The sequence below is a fragment of the Mytilus edulis genome, chromosome 10 (genome assembly GCF_963676685.1).
Source record: "Mytilus edulis chromosome 10, xbMytEdul2.2, whole genome shotgun sequence".
NCBI classification, from domain to species: Eukaryota; Metazoa; Mollusca; class Bivalvia; order Mytilida; family Mytilidae; genus Mytilus; species Mytilus edulis.
The window spans coordinates 63,890,623-63,909,514 of NC_092353.1; the positions used below are offsets into that span (position 1 = coordinate 63,890,623).

The window sequence follows — 18,892 nt, forward strand, 5'->3', positions numbered from 1 at the left end:
CTGCGTAACAAAATATGCTAGGCCATATATTATTTATAAATTTAAAGAAAGAATACAACCTACCTTTTAGACGAAACTTTCAAATCAAATGTGTTAACAGCCGTTTAGGGCAACATTTTTATATCAAAATGGATCCTTCCACAAGAGTTGAAAGATTAGATCAATAGAAAATTCCCGCCAATAGTAGCCCACAATGCATGTGGTTCGATGAAGCGTGAAGGAAAGGTCTTTGGGGGTTTACCGAATAGAGAATAATTAATCATTTTAATTGGCAAAAAAATCAAGATAGAGAAAAATGGGCAAGCATTATAGAAAAAAGAGAATAATGGATTGTAAAAATGGATTCCGCTAAAACATAAACTGAACGCTAAGAAAATGGAAAATTAATTAAAGAATTGGTAAAATTTGTAAAATTAAATAATTTGATGAAAATATACCGATTACAGTAAAGAACATGAATAGCTGCAATTTCACCAAAAAATAATCAGGCAGATTGAGAAGCAGAAGCAGAATAAAGAATAGGGTAAAATTATACTGATAACAAAAAAGAGCAATGTTCAGCCGGAATACAGCTACCAATTAATTATAGTTATAATGAGCTAATGTTTAAAAAAAGGGTAAAAAAAAATCACAATGAAGGACCCGGCTTATTTAGTGGCGGGTCAGGAAATTGTCATAAGGGGGCCCAAAAGTGAATGCATTTTTCTTGAAAAAAAAAAAGGCAGCAGGGACTCAAACAAAAAAGCAGGATGTTATTTATGTAAAAAAAGGCAGGATAAACTGAGACTAGGACAACATTTTCCAGCCTAGCCCCCTCCCCAATACAAATCAAATGATTGCTCCCTAGATTAGTATTAGCTAGCATACTGCAATTTCTGATAAAAAAAAGAATAGTTGGACTTTTTATAAAGCAAAGAGAGAGAATATATGTATGTTTTCCGCATCAACACCAAAAATATAGCCAGAAAGAAGTTCCATAAAGATAAAACATTTAATAGCATTTGTTTGAGCTTTATATTTCATCACAGGGTTGTCACAAAAGGAACGAATACTTATTGTTCAAATGTAAGAGATAAATTAGTCCTAATAAATGTGTCTGGACGGCAGAATTTTCACTAGTATTAAATGTCTATGGTGAAAGAATTTACTAGTATACTGTTAATTTGAGTCCCATATGTCAGTAATTATGTCCTCGGAACAATTTTCCTAGGAATTCATGTCCAGGTCATCAATATTTCTAAGTTAAAACGTCAGGGGCGGATCCTGAACCCCGATGTCTGGGGAAATATTATGCGAGTGTGAGTAGGTTTTTCTCGGGGCGGGGTGTCAGATCATCGTTTCTATATTTTAATATCTTTTATTTTTTTTCCTATTTCACTTTATTCTTTGTTTTCCTTTCAATTGATCTTTATTATATTCGTCCTAAACATGCATCAAATATTTGGCACTGGATGTTAAACAACCAACCAAGAAATCGATATTGTTATCCCCTCTTCATTATCTTATCATTAATGTTTTGCCTCGCTTCCAGACCTACTGTTTTGCACATTTTTTTTTCTAATATCTGTAAAACACCTTCATATCCTTATTCGTTGACCTATTCACAGCCTCAAACATGTACATGATAATTGAAATAAGAAAAATAAACAAATATAACTGTATGCTTGGGCTTTTAGTGAAATGTATAAGTCCCGGATTCTGTTATAAAGTAGAGCTTATGAAATTAAAATAGCATTTTATTAATGATTATACATTAGAAAATTTTAATTCATTTTTCATGGACCGGGAAAAAAAAGGGGGGGGGGGGTAAAGAAATTGTCGATTTACCTTGAAAATAAAAGGTGAGGAAATACGACAATCTCTTTAAAAACAAATCCCTGTGCCCCCTGTCAATCCGCCACTGAAAACGTTCATGTCCTTTTTTACACTCAGAAAAGTGAAATTTAAAGATTTTTTTCTTGTTTCGACTTCGTCAAAATGATCTCCAATTTACGGCCAGTGCAGTCGTAAAAATGGAAGCCATTATAGGGACAAAACGCTACAAATTTTGCACTTGGAAACCGACAAATTTATCCACAAAGCGGCTATAACAATCCTTGCATGCAAGTAACGTTGTATTTTAAAAGACATTACTTATATCTACTAATTATTGAGCACTATTTAATTTACTTTTCTGACTTAAGTCAACTTCATTTTTTTTTATCCAATCGGTTCTCAGATGTAATTTTTGAAAGTTCAAAAGCATAAAAAAAAATCCAATAAAATATTTCGTGGAATGAATGGCAGACTAAACATTTTCAGAGGTTGAAGACTTGCAACCCATGAAAACTCATATAACAATTAAGTTTTTTAAGTCATGCACTTGAAAAATCTGTCAGTAAATTTTTTTTATACAAACACACCTTCTGTAACTCATTATGACTCATCGGAAAGGTATTACACTTGACCAACATATTTCATTTTTTAGTACTGTACATTTGTAAAGATATTAAATCAACCTGTATCCTAAATATATAAAACTAATAGAATCTGGAGCAAGACATTTTTGCTTTATACGTTTTCAAGACAAAACTCAAACACGCCCGAACATAAAAGGGTGCATTCGACTTTCCCTTTTAATGAAATGATTGCCCATTTTTAACAAAAAAAATGTACCCGAGGGCAGAAATGCAAATTAAGGATGTATTCCTCTGAAGTTACAGTCTCGTTGAATCTCTTTCTAAAAAAATTTCTAAACTTGTAATATAATTGGAAAATATCAATCAACTTATAAAATTTTCATTTGTAGCATTTGTATTTTAAACAATCAAAGTACTGAAGTACTGAACATCGGATGACCGCAAGTTCTTATGGATTGTCAAAAGCATATGTCACAAAAACAAATCACATCTCTATACCTGAAACTGAGGTCAATGTACAGAGATATATTTGTTCTGGTACAAGTTCGTACGTGGATGATTAATAAATGACAGGAAATTCTACCGCACCGTAATAACTATTGTATTTTAGTGATACAAATCAATACACCTGGAACAGTAATACTAATATAATAATAGTCCCAGAGTATATATTTGGTTGTTATAATATATTACATTAATATTACGGTTGCATGTATATATAATTTTCATCTGTATGTCACTCTATTCTACTATTCTAGTTATAGTGCAGTGCAAGTGCATGATGAACACTCTTCTGTAAAAAAAATACAATAGATTTTTCTAAAAGATTGGATATTAGAAGCCATTCATATTTTCCCGCAAAAACAATAACAGAGTTACCGGTCCTTGTCTGGAGTGTCGCAAAACGTTCTTGATCGAGATATTCTTCCACAACTTTTAACACTATTTTTCGGTACACGTGCTTAGATATTATGAATGTTTTTTTTACTTTTGTATAAACATCTAACGACAACACATTTTCATATCAATTTGTGTTTTAATAAAAAAAAATATTTATAGGAGTATCCATTGAAAAAATGAATTTGAAACAAGCGATAAGTAATGTTATTTTGCACCACTGAGATAATGACCGCGGATCTATAATTTTTATGGATCGGTCATCTCGATGTAAAAAACACCGATCAATTGTATTGAATTTAGGTGTCGGATTATAGCTACGCTCCCCATATATTTTGTAGCCGAACACAAACACACGAACACTGTGAACTCAAATAGTTCAGTATAAGTCTAAATTCAATACAATTGATCGGTGTTTTTTACATCGAGATGACCGATCCATAAAAATTATAGATCCGCGGTCATTATCTGGTGCAAAATAACATTACTTATCGCTTGTTTCAAATTCATTTTTTCGGGAAAGTAGCTATAATCCGACACCCCGAAATTCCGACAGTCCAGTAGTCCGACAGTACGATAGTCCGACAGTCCGATAGTCCGACAGTCCGTTAATCCGACAATCCGATGATAATGTCACGGAATAGAAGTTCCTTCATAATATAAGTTCCAAAAGGAAGAAATATTCTGGAATACTATTTTCACAAGAATGAATATTACAGTAAATGTTCCTAATGGAATAAATGGTATAGAATATTTGTTCCAATAGGAACAGATATTATGACAATGTTTATAACAAAGTTTCCAATGGAACTTCTGTTAGGAGGAACAAATATACGTTGACAGTCCGACACCAAGCTGTGCTGCTGCAAAGGATGATTGTCTTTTTAAAAGCGTATTAGCATACTGCTGAAACGCGAGCAGTGTTTAAAATGTAAAAAGTAGAATGCATCGAAATGGGATATAAATTAAATCCCTTCTTGAGGGAGCTAGAGCAATAGGGGGTCCGTTAACATGCTAACAATTAACACCTCGATTTTGGCAAAAACAGTTTACAAAAAATGCAGAAATGCTGATAACAGTTAACAAAGTGGGTTGAAAACAGTTAACAGCTTAAATTGATCTCAGATAACAGTTAACAACACCTTGAAAAGGGCCATAACAGGTTAACACAAACAGGTATTGCCCCCCCCCCCCTTTCTTGTTTGAACAATTAATATAAGATTCTTTATATCATCATGTCGATGTTGATAACGAGAATGTCTGTTCACATACATTTTGTAAATGCGCAAGTGCATGCATGTAACCAGGAGCACATATATTGTTAAATATACTGTTCCAAGATGTAACGTATAATAGGGGGGGGCCTCCCTATAATCTGGTTGAATGTGATATGTCACAAGTATTAGATGTATGCTTTTATATCTGCGGGGTTTCGGCCCGAAGATATGAAACGACTTCTTCGGATAGAGCAACATAGAAGTATCAATATTTTTTTTTATCTTTTCTTTTGTTTTCTAAAAAGAGCAATTAGTTTTGATAAAATAGGAATAGTGTCATTATCTCAAATTTCAGTCAAGATGCAAAACCACTTTCAGAACGGTTTCATAGTTAATGATTTGGAATGAAATCTTAACTTGAATTGCGTCTGTTTATAATACCTTATCATTGCTCTAGCTTGTATGGCAATATAAACCGCTGTACTATCTAGTATTTTTTTGGTTTACTGATTGCCAAAACCTGAACTCTTTGCTGATAAAGGATAACACTTATATGTAATTTAAATTATTATAAGGACCTGAGCATCCCTAGTCATAGAATCATCACCAATTATGTGAAAAAGATTGGACATGACATGAAGACAGTACGCAGACAAAGCAGATAGCGGTTAAGACCTATGACTGCAGTGCTGAAGTTTTAAAAATGACAGCACGAAATAAGAAAGGCGCTTTATTTAGAAACAATGATTTTTTTTTATAGCAATACAAATACACTAACAAAACATGATTTAGATTTATTCAACACAAAACCGTTGTTTTATTATGAAATAATGAAAAAAAATCGAGTTTTGGTTAGTATATTAATTGGGCAGTAATAGTATTGCTATAATATGTTTATCATTGTTTTCATAATAAACAAAAGCAAACGTATAGGGTGCAAACGGACTTTTTGTAAGCACGTGTAGCGTGTGAAAGTGAAAGGGGGCGAATTTGAATCAGTGAGAGTGATCATGTTTTAAGGTGAACGGACTCGGATTCCGTTCATTTCCGATTCGTATGGGATTATTGCGGTCCTGTACAAGACGTCATACTGACTGATTTGTTAATTTTCTGTATGAAAAAATATACCAATTTACAAACGTTCCATGTCTATATAGGCATATTTTTCAGAGACAAGTGACCGTGCGTCGGACTATCGGGCTGTCGGATGATAGGACTGTCGGACTATCGGGCTGTCGGATTAAAGGACTGTCGGACTATCGGACTATCGGATTATGGGACTGTCGGATTATATTTTTTTTTTTTTTTTTTTTTTATTAATGAAATGCACTAGGTTTGACCCCAAAATTTATATTCTCGGTTACTCGGAAGCTTGAATTACAGAACAAAATATATTAATATTCACACTATTTTCAATGAATATTGAAGATAGAAAATTCAATAAAAAATCATCACAACTCTATTGGTACACTTTAATTATAACTGTAATTATTCTACTCCTTTGGGTAAGATGGATAAACAAACATTGCTGTTGTTGTTGTTGTTGTTAATCGCCTGGATGATCGAGACTGAATCCGGGTCCGTTCGCCCTGATTTGTGTTCGCCCTGATACCTACCTGTTCGCCCAGAGTCCATTTGCCCTGATTTTTATTTTTTTTTAATTGTTGTCCAGTCGCATAATTTTAAGTATTTTAATGAAATATGTTAAAGTTTGTTGAAAAATTGACAGAATATTTATATATAATTTTGGATGTAACGCGTCTTCTGATTGGCTGACGTTATTTTGTTATCAGCTCATAGACATAATTTAGTCATGTGACCGTGACGTCATCATCGTTTTTTCATGGTTTTCTACGGTTTAAAATGGAATTTAGAATTAAATTATAAGAAATGACTGTAATATTTTTTCTGTCTATTCGAAATAACATAAAAAATGTGGTGCACACTGTTAAATGAGGGGGGGGCAAGGGGTTTAACTGTTATGCTGTTATGGGGCATTTTAATTCTTTGTTATGTGCTATTCTGAAAATATGTTTATTGTTAGCTGTTATTGTCTTATTCTTTGTTATCTGTTATAGGACTACTTATCTATTTTGTTATCTGTTATTGTGAGAATCTATTTGCTGTTAACTGTTATTGAAAATTGGAATGTTAGCATTTTGACAGCCAATATCTTCCGTCGAAATTGAAGATAATTGAAAATTGTGATTTGAATGGATAATAGTCTCATTGGCACGCTTACCGCATCTTTTAACAATGTATATATATTGGGGTCTTTCTACTGGTAATATCGGGTGGACCTGTATTTGCAGAAGAATTTCAGTAACATACATCACATAAACATATAAAATCAATTGGACCCAGGACCATTCCAGTATATATTATTATTATCCTTTGTAATAAATTTCATTGTCTGTGAACATGTAGCAGTTTGTACAAATTATAATTCACTTATTACTTGTACAATAACTTATAGTATGGATTTTGTTATATAAAAGGCATTGGTACTCCCTATAGATTTTTTTATTCAATGACCACATAATAATCTTTATGTTGTACTATTACACAACTGTCCCTGATTTGGGGAGGATTGGACACCAACTAGCATGCTAAAGTTGACGCAGTCACATTCTGTATGTGCCTATTTCCAAGTCAGGAGCCTGGATTCAGTGGTTGTAGTTTGTTACTGTGTTACTAAGTTTCTCGTTCACTATTTTGTGGATAAATTAGGCAGTTAGTTTTCTCCTTTGAATTGTTTTACATTACTAAGTGGTGTGGGTTTGAATTATGGCTTTGGGAATTATACAACATCTTTTTCTTTTAGCATTTATATTATAAGTGCTACTCCCTCTCTTTTCATTTACATGAAAGAGAATCCTGATCACCATATTTTTAAAAGCTTTTTAGCTGCTTCACATGGCGAAATGCTTCACATGGCGAAAATTGAAGCTCAGAAACCATTGATGCAAATGTGTCTTCAGTTTAATTTTTCGACAAATACCCTTTTTAAAATCCTTTAGCTTCTCCATTGCTGTACCCAAATTTTCCATATATTATAATTTCACATAAGATACATGATTGGTTTTTCACTTGGTGTCATCCAAATTTTCACTAGGTCCAATTTCTATTATGAGGTCATTAAATAAAAAAAATATATTGTGCATCAATGTTTTTTTTATTACTTGTAAAGTATATATATTGCTTTTCAGAAAAAAAAATAATCTAAAAATCAAATTGATAATAAAGTGTCACTGGCTGCACTATTTTCAAAAATTAAATAAAAAAATCTAAATCATTAAAAATTGATCCCTCAAATGCCCTAGATTAAAAATTTCCCTATATCAAAAACAGAAACTAGTCATTTCGTTCAGAAAAATTCAACATCCAAGTTACGGAAAAAAAATCAACCAAGGCCTCAACGGCCGAAACGTCTTGTTTGCACAAATTTTCTAGGTCCATACCACAAGTTATATACTAAGATCTAAGAGTCATCTACTGGATTGGTCTTTGACAGATTTATTTTCATATTTCATTACTGTTATCTGTTATTATCCCTTTTCAATTCCTTGTTATCTGTTTTTCACCAAATCAATTCACTGTTTTGCTGTTATGGGGACCCCCCTTGCCCCCCTTCTTTAACTACTAATGAGTGCCGTAGTAGGTCTACCGGAATTTTTAGCTAGGATTTCTTGACACGAAAGTATAAACTATATTTTTAAATCCTTTTATCCTTCAATCCTGTTCGTATTTAACAGAATTTCAATAAATTTGTAGGAGTTATGAGCATCTGTATTGGAATCTATTATATTTGGTATATTATCGTTATTCAAAACCGTCATAAATTAATATATCTTAAATTTCGACATTTAAACAAAATGTTTTTCTAATGGTACTGGGAAGATCCTGAACAAATTTTCAGTTATAATGTTGACAAACCGAAGTAGGAAATGACTACCTCAAAGGAACATAGATAGAACCATACAAATGTTACATGCATGCAGGTTCTCGGATAGGCTACAATCACGCATACTACAATTACATTTACATCATGCAGAAAAGCATCTAATGTGGCTCTCTTCTAATATTGACTTTTTGCTGCTATCCCCAAAATTTATTTAATCGGAATCATTCGGTAATCCTTCCAATATTTTGCTTCTTTACGTTAATTTATCCAGTATTGAACACACTCAGTTTAGAAGCTGTGTTCCCTGAACAAAAAATTGTTATTAACTTAATGTATTCACATACAAGTTATTTCAAAGTTAAAACGTTGAAAGGAAATCCTCCAATGTAGCGTTGCGCATGCTTAAAATTTATTTACAGGAATGTTTATATTATACACATGAAGCACTCATAGTACGTTGGCCAATATGTAGATTTGATATTGGCATTTTTTTTTTTTTTTTTAAAGAAAAGCAATACGTGAGCCTAAGACCGCTGACTGCAGGGTCACCAACATATTTTGACTGAATGTGCGTTTGCTTTGAAGTGTAATAATTGACTGTGAATAGAAGAAGCTAACTGAAAGTGTATATATTGTGCATCAATGTTTTTTTTATTACTTGTAAAGTATATATATTGCTTTTCAGAAAAAAAAATAATCTAAAAATCAAATTGATAATAAAGTGTCACTGGCTGCACTATTTTCAAAAATTAAATAAAAAAATCTAAATCATTAAAAATTGATCCCTCAAATGCCCTAGATTAAAAATTTCCCTATATCAAAAACAGAAACTAGTCATTTCGTTCAGAAAAATTCAACATCCAAGTTACGGAAAAAAAATCAACCAAGGCAGAACTGCCTCAACGGCCGAAACGTCTTGTTTGCACAAATTTTCTAGGTCCATACCACAAGTTATATACTAAGATCTAAGAGTCATCTACTGGATTGGTCTTTGACAGATTTATTTTCATATTTCATTACTGTTATCTGTTATTATCCCTTTTCAATTCCTTGTTATCTGTTTTTCACCAAATCAATTCACTGTTTTGCTGTTATGGGGACCCCCCTTGCCCCCCTTCTTTAACTACTAATGAGTGCCGTAGTAGGTCTACCGGAATTTTTAGCTAGGATTTCTTGACACGAAAGTATAAACTATATTTTTAAATCCTTTTATCCTTCAATCCTGTTCGTATTTAACAGAATTTCAATAAATTTGTAGGAGTTATGAGCATCTGTATTGGAATCTATTATATTTGGTATATTATCGTTATTCAAAACCGTCATAAATTAATATATCTTAAATTTCGACATTTAAACAAAATGTTTTTCTAATGGTACTGGGAAGATCCTGAACAAATTTTCAGTTATAATGTTGACAAACCGAAGTAGGAAATGACTACCTCAAAGGAACATAGATAGAACCATACAAATGTTACATGCATGCAGGTTCTCGGATAGGCTACAATCACGCATACTACAATTACATTTACATCATGCAGAAAAGCATCTAATGTGGCTCTCTTCTAATATTGACTTTTTGCTGCTATCCCCAAAATTTATTTAATCGGAATCATTCGGTAATCCTTCCAATATTTTGCTTCTTTACGTTAATTTATCCAGTATTGAACACACTCAGTTTAGAAGCTGTGTTCCCTGAACAAAAAATTGTTATTAACTTAATGTATTCACATACAAGTTATTTCAAAGTTAAAACGTTGAAAGGAAATCCTCCAATGTAGCGTTGCGCATGCTTAAAATTTATTTACAGGAATGTTTATATTATACACATGAAGCACTCATAGTACGTTGGCCAATATGTAGATTTGATATTGGCATTTTTTTTTTTTTTTTAAAGAAAAGCAATACGTGAGCCTAAGACCGCTGACTGCAGGGTCACCAACAGATTTTGACTGAATGTGCGTTTGCTTTGAAGTGTAATAATTGACTGTGAATAGAAGAAGCTAACTGAAAGTGTATATTTACAGCTTTTATTTGAATATACATTTTAAAGTTCGACAATTTTATTCATTACTTGGGAATGTAAATATTTTTTTCCGATGATAACTCTTTTGCAAATCCCAAGTTTCTACAAACCGGATGTCTTATGCAAATTACAGAAACCAATCGCTATTTAAATTTATGCAGTGCCACTCAGTTTGCTTTATAATCTGGAATTTCTGGATGCATTTATTTTATCTATCATATCTTTTATTTTGTTTCCTGCATGGATGCCTTCATATTCTAAACTCGTTATTGAAGCTGTCAGTACTCATGGTAGATGTGCGGTGAAACGTGTGGCATGCAATTAATTGGGACCATTTATAAAGAATTAGTTTACTCTCATAAACAATCAAATTTTAAGAATTTCTTGATTCTACTTAAATCAAACCAAACATTCTATATGGAAATTTGGTTTTGCCGAAGAATAGCTAAACTAAGAAGTTTTATTAATACATGAACACACTTTCAAAATAACCAATTTATATAAAAATGTATGTAGTAAGAAAAAGAATCAGAATTAAATTGATGTACGCGAGATGCGAGTTAAGTCTACAAGAAAAAAGCATCAGTGACGCTCGAATAAAAAATGGTAAAAGACCAAATAAATTCCAAAGATAATGAATCTATTCCTTGGGTACTTGTTTTTGCTTTGCTGAAACAAGATATGCCAAAAGAGAAGAAAATAGAAGCTTTAGTCACATATGTTGATGACACAGTGCTTTGTTTCCACCATGCGTATATGTACTGAAACTATCTACCACAAGACGTACCAGTAATGGAGCAGAAGCATTCCACAGGAATTATAATGAACTGTTTTATGCATTTCATCCTTCTCTCCAGGTGATCATCTTCACGGTGAAATATCTCCGATTAGATGTTAAATCAATAAATCGTTTAAATATAAGAACCAATTTGCATTTTCAAAAAACATATGTGTTTTTAATAATTGAATGTTTATAAGCGCTTTGATTTCTAAACGAGTATAATGACGACGCAATTATATATATTTTTCACAACCACTGTACACTGTATGTATCTAGGTCAATTACATTGTCTGATAACATGAAAACCAAGTTCCTTTAAAAAAAGACAATACGTGAACCATAGAACTTCTCTATTCTAATTATTAATTCAACTGAATAAGAAACTTTATCTCAGTGTTTTCTTGGCCATGCGTGTGGAGAATAATATTTTCTTTATATTGTAAATCATAAAAATTTTGGCATGTTGAAAGGGGTGTAAAATATAAAGCGAGGACAGACGTCTAATTTCGTAAAGAATAATAATAATTCAAAACATGAGGGACACGTGTACCTTCTTCCAAAAATTCATAAAATTAATCTAGAAATAAGTAATATGGCATTGCGAACTGGTAATTTTTGTCCAACGTTTTCGGCTTGTCTATTTTGGGCCTTCGTGTTTCGACGTTTTATTTCTCGTTTTCTTGTGTTCGTTGTGCGTGCTTCGTACGTGTTTCTCCTTAATTATTTTCTGTCAGTTTCGTGTCGGTACTCCAGCTTAATTACTCGTGCTTGTCCTGCATTTGATTAATAAGTAAACATGGACTAATTCAAGGTCAGTCCGGAAATTATGTTAAATTATAAACCAATTATAACTTTATTAATACAATGTTGTATAACTATCATAAAAAGGACGCAACAAGCGGACGATAAAAGGTGACCACATGCAGAGTCGTCATGTCAATTTATAATGACTGCATGACCTCAAAGAATAGCCGAGTAATAACTTTTGGTATGTTTTCCCTTAATATTTTAGATTTTATTCCTCATAGCTTTTTCTAGAGTTTTATTTCCGTGCAACGTTTCTGTGAGTCTTATTTCATGTGTTTCCGTGTTCAGAACCCTCTTTCACCACCTCTATTTAGATACCGAAGTGTGCTGAAATGTGAATGATTCCTTAAAGGAATTCTTAATGCTAATTAATTAAGTCACATGTTTTAAAAACACAGAAACGTATTTAAAGTGCACATCGAAAACACACATACATTTAAGAGTATTACAGTGTGTGAATCATTTACTATTAAATAAACATTTAATTAACTTAAAGGATAACTTGATTATAGTTGTAAAAATGTATATTAACGAGCAGTCTTTATTTCACTTGTTTTATTATCATTTGAAACATATTTTTTTCTATCTGATTTGTCAAAATGATAATTGAGCATAATGATTTTATTGTTACAAATTAATCACAAAGCCTATAACTCATTTAATATGTAGATACCACAACACAATTTTAAATTATTTCTATGTGAATATCCAGTGGCGGATCCAGAAATTTTCATAAGTGGTGGCCCACTGACTGACCTAAGAGGGGGCCGCTCCAGTCACGCTTCAGTGATTCCCAAAAATTTTTCCCCAAAAGGGGGCCCGGACCCCCTGCCCCCCCTAAATCCGCCTCTGATATCCAGACACAGATGTTTGATACTACTGGTCGTTCTATAATTAAATCTTGACCATTTAACGTTCACGTGTTTATCATAGAGTACAACGGTCAACTTAGGTCAACTAAACACTTACAATGCATAAAATAAGTTTAACAATAACCATACGTGTTTGAAAAGGATCTATAGATAGTTTATTATCATACATCAGATAAGTAAATTAGCGATCTGTGAAAATTCTTTATTGTCATGTTTTAAATATCTTAGATACTCCGTACGGAGGTGCTCTTAATTGCAGGAAGATAATACAGATAAAAAGTCAATTATTTTACTTCAAAGAAAACACACGTTCAATCACAATTTCCACTTCCGCGTTTTAGACCTTCCCCAGCTAACAATGTTACGTCATAATTACGTCGTGACAATGTCATGTTTTCGTCGCATTGACGTCAGGTTATTACGTTGTATTTACGTAAAAGTGTATGGTTTTTTCGACGTTGTGACAACGTCGTACATTAACGTTGTGGTGACGTAAAATAACGTTTCTACAACGTTATTCCTGACATTACAATAACGTTTATATCACGTTATGTCGATGTTGTCACAACGTCATACATCAACGTTGTTGTGACGTAAACTTACGTTTCTACAACGTTAATCCTGACATTACAACAACGTTTATATCACGTTATCAAAACATCATACATTAACGTTGTGGTGACGTAAAATTACGTTTCTACAACGTTAATATCACATTATGTCGACGTAATATACTTGCACTTTTATATTATGCTATATAATTGGCCAACAAATGATCGTATATACACACACATAGTATCAACTGTGTTTGGGACCATGAGGTGACCTCTAGATGATATATGTTGGTGTTATTCTCTGAAGGAATTCGTATATTCTGCATCATCATCTTTTTTTGTTGTTGGTAGCTTCAATCGAATTACTGTTTGAACTTTCAGTAATTGTGATATAACAGAAATGAATCCTAGGGCCATCTATAGCTGAGTGGCTGCCTATTCGTATGCAGTTCTTGATAGTGCTTGTAAAAATAATATGCATTTATCATATATGTTACTCTATAAGAGGGATGTTGCCCCGGTCTCTTTAACCCGTCTTTAATTGCTGCCTTTACGATATGGGATTTGCCCATTGTTGAAGGCAGTACATTGACCTCTATAGTTATTTTCTGTTTCGTTTGGTCTCTTGTGGAGAGTCTCGTTGGCAATCATAGTACCACATCTTCTTTTTTTTATATTTAATTTATTTCATCGTAGTATACATTTCTCATTAAGCATGTTCACGTTCTGAATATAATATCTGGCTAGCTAAATACCCATCCATGAAAGTTATAAAAAAAAAGTTTATGAAAAGTAAATAATACCTGCAAATGTTTGCAACTGTCCTAAGTCAGGAATCTGATGTACAGTAGTTGTCGTTTGTTTATGTAATTTATACGCGTTTCTCGTTTCTCTTTTTATTTTTTTATTTTATATAGATTAGACCGTTGGTTTTCCCGTTTGAATGGTTTTACACTAGTAATTTTGGGGCCCTTTATAGCTTGTTGTTCGGTGTGAGCCAAGGCTCCGTGTTGAAGGCCGTACATTGACCTATAATGGTTTACTTTTTTTAAATTGTTATTTGGATGGAGAGTTGTCTCATTGGCACTCACACCACATCTTCCTATATCTGTATATCAAAAAGTGAAGAATTGATCGTTAACTTTATTTATTTTAAATGTTCTCCTGGGTCCCTGGTGGTGGTATTTCCGGAGCTGCTGCAATTACCCTCTTACAGTTGGTTCCTGCAATGACAATACAAAAACTTATTTGTACAAAAAGTTAAATTGTAATTATTCTAGGTCAAACATTATTGCAAATAAATACTCTATCTATGTAGCTGTGTGTAAGACGTGGCTTTCCAAATCTCCTTGAAAAATACATAAACCACATAATTATATATTCAGTTAAATTTAATGTTACCCTTTATTGTCCCAAAAGAGTATCTTGATCTTCACAATGCTAGTTACAAATGCATATCTATAATAACAATTTCGTACTGAATTAAAAAAAACAACAACATAGAATACAAACAATAATAATTTTGGGAAATATTCCAAGATAGGTTCACTATATACGGGGGAAATAAGGGTATTCTTACCTTATAGCGTGTTCCGCCTGGTTTTGGGGGTGTATGTTTTAGGGTTTACCCGATCAATTCTTCAATATCTGATGTCCTTGCTGAGGGGTACATGTAGTTCTTCATGTAAGACTCTACAAAAATTGACATTGATAAAATCGCATAGTGATATTAAATATAATTTAAAAATAAACTGTAGACTGTCAGGGAGCAACAATTTAACTTCAAGGAGGGTCATGGTTTTTGCTTGAGTCAGTGAAGTGCAAACAATTTTATTTAATTTTTCAACGAATCAATTTTTTTTTAAATCTAACACTATAAGGTATGGGTGGAATCTGGATTCAGAATATTTTTTGTCCTGTACTTGAACAGAATATTTTGTTTCATCAATTTGGAAATCTTAAGAAAAAACTCCATGAACTATGCTATAGCTATTTATAGCTCGCTTTTAATCGAGATATTATAATCAGATCATAATTACTGTTTCACCGGCAAATAAGCCACTGCCAAAATAAAAAAAAAATATATAATTGAAAATTATGATCAATAAATGTATGTTTTACATTTACAAATTTGCCATATATATGTTCCAGACCATTGAGTATTTGGACCGTACGAGTACGGTCCGGACCGTAATGTATATACGTATACTCGTACGGTCCGACCATACGCGTGCGGTCGGACCGTATGAGTATACGCGTATTGTCCAGTACGAGCTGACCATACATGTTATTGGATTATATGGTTTACATTTAGACAACCATTATAACAATCTTTATTTTTAGTATTACAAATTGTTATTATAACAATTAGATGGACGTATTTTTTTGCGTTGAAATGTTTGCTGTTCATGCATGTTCCCTTGCATTTACATTTTTGTTTCTAAAATTGCTAAATAGTGTCCTCCCACATTATGTTTTCTTCCGATATCTTCAATTTCAGTGATCATATAATTCAATTAATGTATTACTGGTCGACATGTTAAGTAAGACATACAAGAAATTAACAGATTTAATTAGCGCGATTTTTTTAAATAGTTAAAATATAAAGTTTTTATTTCAATTACATTTGAACTTTTTTATATAAATTTTGAAAGTTAAGTTATCTTGATCTGTTTATATATGCATTTGCATTAAACTTGAACAACTTCTTTATATTAGTTCGACCGTATGAGTATTTTGTAAAAGTAAGCATACGGTCCAAAAACGCATAGATACGGTCTGGAACATATAACATATGATACAGGTTAATCGTAGACTATTTATTCAGTCATTATATACATATAATGATAATAATTAAAGGAATAGTGGTATGATTTTTTGGTAAATTATATTGTCCCTTGCAAAAATAAATAAATGTAAATAATAATTTATTTTATTAAAGTGTCACATGCTCGTCTACTGATGTTTATACATACAGATATAGGTTGATATTTTCCGACATTATACGAAGAAAACCCGCATTGTCACGATTGTGACATTGCTGTCAGATAAATTCACCTCTCACATCATTTTGCACATTGTGATGTCGCTGGTAGTGATGAGGGGGGGGGGGCAAGGGGGGTCCCAATAACAGCAAAACAGCAAATTGATTTGGATCATAACAGATAACAAGGAATTAAAATGGACAAAAACAGATAACAGTAAATGAAATATTAAAATAATTCGGTCTTTGACAAATCAGTATTTCTTATTACGATATAATCCTTTGTAATGCATTCCATTTTTTATGACTATGTTTTTAGTATTAATTTATGTATCTAGAATGTGTTTAAATTACTACTCAATATATTATAATATTTTTATACGCTCGTTTACGGAACGTATTATGGTATACTGTTGTCCGTCTGTTGTCAACATGTCGGACATTAACTCAAAAACTCTTTAACCATTTGCATTAAACTTTGAATTGTTTATATCTATTGACGTGAGCTCCCTTTCTTTTTTTTTTTTTTTATAAATTTTAGATTTTAAGTTTCTGGGTAATGGGTTTTTATTCAATAAAATTGGTGTTTTTTTTTCAGTTTTCTGATAATATCTCAAAAATGCTTTCACAAAGCAAGGAATTTTGGTGAATTGTTTATATCTATTAACATGAGGTAACTTTCAATTCTTATAAATTTTAGATTTTACGTTTCCAAGTTAACGGGTTTTATTAATTAAAAAGGTGTGATTTTCCAGTTTTCAGACATTAACACAAAAATGTTTTCAGCAGTTCTCATGAAACGTTGGTGTATTGTTTATATATATTGACTGAATATTGTTGCTAATAAAAAAAGTGACCTAAAAGAGTTTAAATATTCTGACTTTTTCTAAATGACCATTTAATGAGGGTGTGAATTTTTCTTAATAAAACTATGAGGCAAAGTGGTATATAGGGTAGAAAAATCAAAAGCACCAATTATAAGCATGCAATTTATCAAGTACTTTGAAAGAATTTTGACACTCTAAAAGCAATTTATTCCACTATTTTCAAAGGCCTTATTTGAACAATTTTTTATCAGCTGAGGTTTTTGATTGTACCAAGTGTACTAGTAAGTAGAATACATAGTTTAGTAGGGAAACAATGGCTTGAAACGAAATAAATCTTTGTTTGTAATGAGTTATGTGCAGCTTCGGACCCAAGAACATGGTTGGAACTTTCATTGTACAATGCATTTGGGTCTGCTTTGAAAAGAATTACAGAGCTGAGTCTATGTACCATATTATATAAAAGGTTAAGTGGTTGTTAGGACCTAGTCCTTAATTGAGATCCTTGTCAGATATTCCTGGCCATATGTTTTCCTTTTTGTCATATTAAGAATTGTTTTAATTTAATATGTTCGTACGGAAAACAAGGAACATTATTCTCATACAAAAAATTAAGATAATTCTAAATACACATTCATAAAAAAAAAAAAGGAATTTATTACAAAGGATAATCATAAGATATACTTGAATTGTCCTGGACCTCACTTCTGTGATGGGTATATGTTAATGGCATACTTCTCTGAATACGGGACAAACATATTAGTAGTGGTAGACCCCAATGGCCAAAGTTCTTCAATTTATACCGAATATTGACTGTCAAAAAAAATGCTAACATTCCAATTTTCAATAACAGTTAACAGCAAATACATTATCACAATAACAGAACAGATAACAAAAAAACTAAAAGCCCAATAACAGCTAACAAAGAATAAGACAATAACAGCTAACAGCAAATATATTTTCAAAATAACAGATAACAAAGAATTAAATTGCCCCATAACAGCATAACAGTTAAACCCCTTGCCCCCCCTCAGTGATAATGCTTGGAGCACAAAAATCATGCTTGAAACACCAAATCCTGTATTTTGACATATACCGGCCTCTCTAACTTTTGACAATCACTTTTCCATTGTGGCGTCAGATGTTTTGTTTTATGACGTCAACAAAACTTTACGGGAACATCATTCTGTTCCTTTATAATAGAAACTTTATAAAAAGTAAAAAGAAAAAAAACAACAGTTAAAGAATACAGATAAATTTACTTACGTTGGATCTTAGTGCAGTGGCTTGGTGAATGGCGTTTACTTTGAATATGACGTCATCACTTAAAAAGCGTCAAAACTAAAAGCCCTAACAACGGAACCAAAATCGGAAACGTTACGGTATTTCCGTATCTTTTTTTTAACATGAATAAATTCGTACAGACTTCGTCCCCTTTCACAGGTAATGCCTGCCTCATATCAAATATTGTTCATTAGTTCTACCAATAAAAACAAGACAAATTAAATCTAGTACATAATAAAAGAAGAAATTTTGCTATGTAAATTTTAGGGATGTCGACAATTACGTTGCTACAACGTTTTAATTACGTGATATATTTGATCGATGAACAGTACATATTGCAATTATTT

The 18,892-nt window shown here is 32.2% G+C and overlaps 2 long non-coding RNA genes across 4 annotated transcripts in view; both read right to left on the reverse strand.

The window, feature by feature from the left end:
- LOC139492234 (uncharacterized) overlaps window positions 1-192 on the reverse strand; it is a 107,747-nt gene extending 107,555 nt beyond the window's left edge. For all 3 annotated transcript variants that reach the window (XR_011656773.1, XR_011656771.1, XR_011656772.1), the window contains exon 1: window positions 64-192. This is a non-coding gene — a long non-coding RNA (uncharacterized lncRNA). The remainder of the gene's footprint in view (window positions 1-63) is intronic.
- A 14,392-nt stretch (window positions 193-14,584) lies between these two features.
- Window positions 14,585-18,671, reverse strand: LOC139492236 (uncharacterized). The gene is made up of 3 exons (XR_011656776.1): window positions 18,528-18,671; window positions 15,034-15,146; window positions 14,585-14,677 (listed from the first exon to the last, which is right to left on the reverse strand). It is a non-coding gene; the product is annotated as an uncharacterized lncRNA (long non-coding RNA).
- Between the last annotated feature and the right edge of the window lie 221 nt (window positions 18,672-18,892).